At 49.9% G+C, this 3912-nt stretch overlaps 1 protein-coding gene across 1 annotated transcript in view; it reads right to left on the bottom strand.

Moving 5' to 3' along the window:
• The window catches only part of BCORL1 (BCL6 corepressor like 1), a 59960-nt gene extending 59793 nt beyond the window's left edge, over positions 1–167 (bottom strand). The window contains exon 1 of the mRNA XM_025047230.1: positions 127–167. The gene's annotated coding sequence lies outside the window, so the exon portion shown is untranslated. The remainder of the gene's footprint in view (positions 1–126) is intronic.
• Between the last annotated feature and the right edge of the window lie 3745 nt (positions 168–3912).

Genomic DNA, 3912 nt, shown 5'->3' with positions numbered 1-3912 from the left:
GGCTCGGTCCACGCAAGATCCGAACCCGCGCGGGGTGAGAGCCGCAGAGAGCAAGTTTCTTTATCTTCCCTCCGCCCCCGCAGCAGGGCCGCACTGTCCCCCCACCCCCCACCGCGCCCCCTTCACCTGGGCAGAGCCCGCGGCCGCTGTCGCAACTTTGCTCCTCTCCACGCCGCGGAGGAAGCGGGTGAAGCGGCAAGAGGAGGAGGAGGAGGGAGGTGGCTGCGGGGGGGTTTCTGGGATCTGGCCGCTGGGCTCCGGGAGGACACGTGGGGGAGGAGGGGAAGGAGGAGGAAGAAGGGGGAGCGGGCCTGCAGTTCTTGGGGCTCCCCCTGCCAGCTCCAGGGAAGCCGGAACCTCGCGGGGCAGCCACAGACCCCGCACCGGCTACGGGGGAAGAACGGACCCACCTTCCCCAGCCAGCCCCCAGCTCCAGGAAGGGGGGGGTTGAGCAATGCCGCTCGGGGTCGGAGAGCAAGCCTTTTCGCTCGTGCTTTATGTGTGATTCTCTCGCTCCGTTTAGACTCAGTGTATGGGGGGACGTAGGGTCTTGCATGAGGGGGAACGCCCCCGCCAGACGCCCCGCCCCTCTCCCGGATCCCCACTTCCCTAACCCGGGCGACCTCCATGCAGGGCTCTGGCGCTCAGGCACCCAGGCAGCCCGCGGGCGCAGCCCCAGCCCCAGAGCTGAAGTGGGACAGGTGCTGAGGAAGGGAAAATGCCGGGACTCGCTGCCTCCTCTCGCGTCTGCGGGGAGGCCCACCCTTGGTGGCGACCTCCGAGACTGCAAAACCTCTGGGCCGCCCTCAAAGGGCATTCCCCGGCCTGGGCGTAGAGGCATCTGGCGGGGGCAGGGGTCGGGGTGCGGAGGGGGGGAGAGATAGGAGCGAGGGGCCTAAGGAAGGAAGGAGGAGAAGGGAGACGAAAAGTCTGTAAAGGGGACGTCTGCAGGACTCCGGGTCGAAAACCTGGCTTGAGAAGGACTCAGTTTCTGCCCACTTTTTCCGGGCTCCTCAATCATCAGACCGAGCCCCTTTACCCTTACCCTTTAACTTAACTACTCCTCGCCTGACGAAGGAATAAATTCTCCTGTGTGTTTACATCCCAGGGCATCCCTGGAAATGAAGGGCTGAGAAGCCTGCGGTCCACATTGGAACTCTGATGACTTTATGTTAGCTACGAGGAGAGCAGCTTGCTGAGGAGCTGAAGCTGCGGTCCGACTTGCTTTCAGGCTTAGGGTGTTTCTTAGCAGCTCCAACCCTGAGCTGGTGGTGTGGACTTCAAAGGCATCGCCTCAGCCTAGAGGGCATTAGGGGATGTGCCCAGCAGTTCCTGAAGGGGTCAGGGCTTTGGAAACAAAACGTGAAACAAATAGCAGGAATTTGAAAACAGTCTTTATGTACAGATGTATTAATATTATTTATTATATACTTATCTCCACTAAGGATGTCAGAAGGTCATTTGGACCAGTAGGAAGCCCTGCTGGATTAATGTCTTCCTCCTTCTCCCTGCTTCCTAGGCCCATAGGTTCCACCTCTAAGTTACTGGCTGTCTTTTCTCCTTTGGAAGGACTGTAGAGATGGCTGTTGAGACTTGCCTAGTATTCTTCCTCACCTGGTTTAAAGGATGTGTGTGAATATTTCGGAGAACAGCAAGCCACTAAGGCTGCAGTTGTCTGAGACCTGGTGTCTTGCTGTCCTCACCAACCTTAACTCTATTGCAGTAATGTGGACATAATGCTTGTCATTTTACTTTGTTTTGGGAACCTCTGTTTTACTCGACCACTCTCACCCTGCCATGCACCCCACACACACATCTCAAAAATTTTTGGCCTAAGTTGCACCAAGGGAAATCATTTGGAAACGATTTGTTTAAACTAATCAACATATGAAATCAAAAATTCATTAATAATGGGAAAGTCACCTCTATTGAGACTGATAATGCAGGCCCCACCAATTCTGCTTTGATTTGGATTGGCTATCTTCACTGATTTTAATTAATCTGGTAATTACTAAATCTCCACTTCTCTTAAGGCCCTTAGGGCCTTAGGGCCACTTTGCTCCTTGGTTTGAGGCTGAAATGGATTCTGGACCCCTTGGCTCCCACTTGTCTATGTCTCACCATTTGGCTGCATCATGGTGAAATCAAAGTTGGAGCAAAATCATTGTTTCTGGTCAAAGCTCTAGCTTCTCTGAGCCCTTTCCTATTGGGAGCCACGCTTCCTGCCCTACAGGAGATGATGCTGGAAACCAAGGAGCAGGATGAGGAGAGCTATGGGAAACTTTTAGAGAATGTAGATATTAATGATTATTTTATTTGAGGCTAGAACCACAACATAATCATAATAATAATGCCTTACCTTTGTACACCATCAGAATGTTAACAAAGCCCTTTCACTTCTGTTATTTCACTTGTTCCTCACTTGTAATTGAGGAAACTGAGTCTATGAACACCTATGAGTGGCTTGCTCAAGGTCACATGGCTAGTGAGCTCCTGTGCTAGGACTCAACCACAGTAGTCCTGACTCCACATTCAGAGTTATTTTCAATGTGGTAGAGCACCTCTATTTACTGCCAAAATATTCCTTTTCAGGCAGATTTTTTTCTAATTGTTTCTCCCATCAGTAATAGCTACTGGCCTGGGACTAGACTCTCAGAGAGGTGTAATGGAAAGAGGATTGTCTAGGGAGTTCTAAGAACCAGATTCTAGCCCTGTCTTGTCAATAGCTAGCAGTGGGACCTCAAGCAAACCGCAACATTTGAGTAGTGTTAGCCTAATGTCTGGTACTGTGTTTTGGGCCTTCCCCACACTCAAAAATATGGAAATTAATTCATCTGTCCTACCTCCCTCACAGGGACACCTTTGAGTATCAAATGAAATAATGGATGGGAAAGAATTTAATACACTGTAAACTACTGGACTCATCCAGAAGTTATTACCATCAGCACTGGCATCACCAGCCTCCCTAGGTACGGTACAGACAGCTAGGGGTGACACCTGCCTGGGTCCTGCCCTCTTGAAGCTTACCAGAAAAAACAGCATTTGTGGGTCCCATGGTAATTTAGGCCTCAAACCAACATCTGACTTCATAGGATAATTGTTTCAATTCTCTGCTTTGTTCTACAATTAGCGGCCTTGTCTGTCTGGTAAAATAGCCCATCTCTATGATACAACAACAACAACAACAATGACAACAACAACAACAAAATTCCAGTGATTTAGATCTTTAGAGTGTCAGAATGAAGCAAATTTGAAGTTTCTGGTCATCCCTTCATCTCCTAAATCCAAGTCAGTTGAAGATGAGTCAGTTTTGGAATGTGAAGTCTCAGGACTGCGACAGGGTTCATTCTAAGTCACCCCGGCTGAAAGGGGACCAGAGAAGAGAGACATAGAGAAAGAGCCTTGCAAACTCCGGTAAGGTACTAGGCTGACCATGAGTTATAGACACTACGTGCTCTCTAGTGTTTCACTTTATGTCCTGGGAGGGGCTGAAGGGAAGAATTCCTTCTCTCTACTTGCTATTTGTAAATCTCAAATGCACAAACGCTACTGCAGCAGGTTGCTGCTGGAGAGGCATTCCAGCAGCCCACTGCATGCTCTGGAAAGTCTGGTCTCTGCACTCTCAGAGTCCTGGGTCTAGATGGGGAAACAGTATGTCTGGTGAAATTTAACTCTATAAACAACCAACAATCTTTCTAGATTTTATAGCCAAGGAGAGTGAATGAGAAAGGGGGCTAAAATCACCCCAGAGGCCTCTCTAGGTCAAACCCACCTTCCCTAAGATTTCTAGGCATTTAACAAGGTTCTTAATCAAACAGTGTTAGAGGTGGAAGGGACTGTAAGAAATCATCTGTCCTAAAAAACTGGCCATGGCAGCCCATTGACGAGTCCATAAGCCTTTACCTAGCTTTC

Source organism: Pteropus alecto, unplaced genomic scaffold (assembly GCF_000325575.1).
Source record: "Pteropus alecto unplaced genomic scaffold, ASM32557v1 scaffold145, whole genome shotgun sequence".
Taxonomy (NCBI): domain Eukaryota; kingdom Metazoa; phylum Chordata; class Mammalia; order Chiroptera; family Pteropodidae; genus Pteropus; species Pteropus alecto.
Note: the sequence above shows the minus strand (reverse complement) of the source record. Positions and strands in the feature narration are given on the sequence as shown.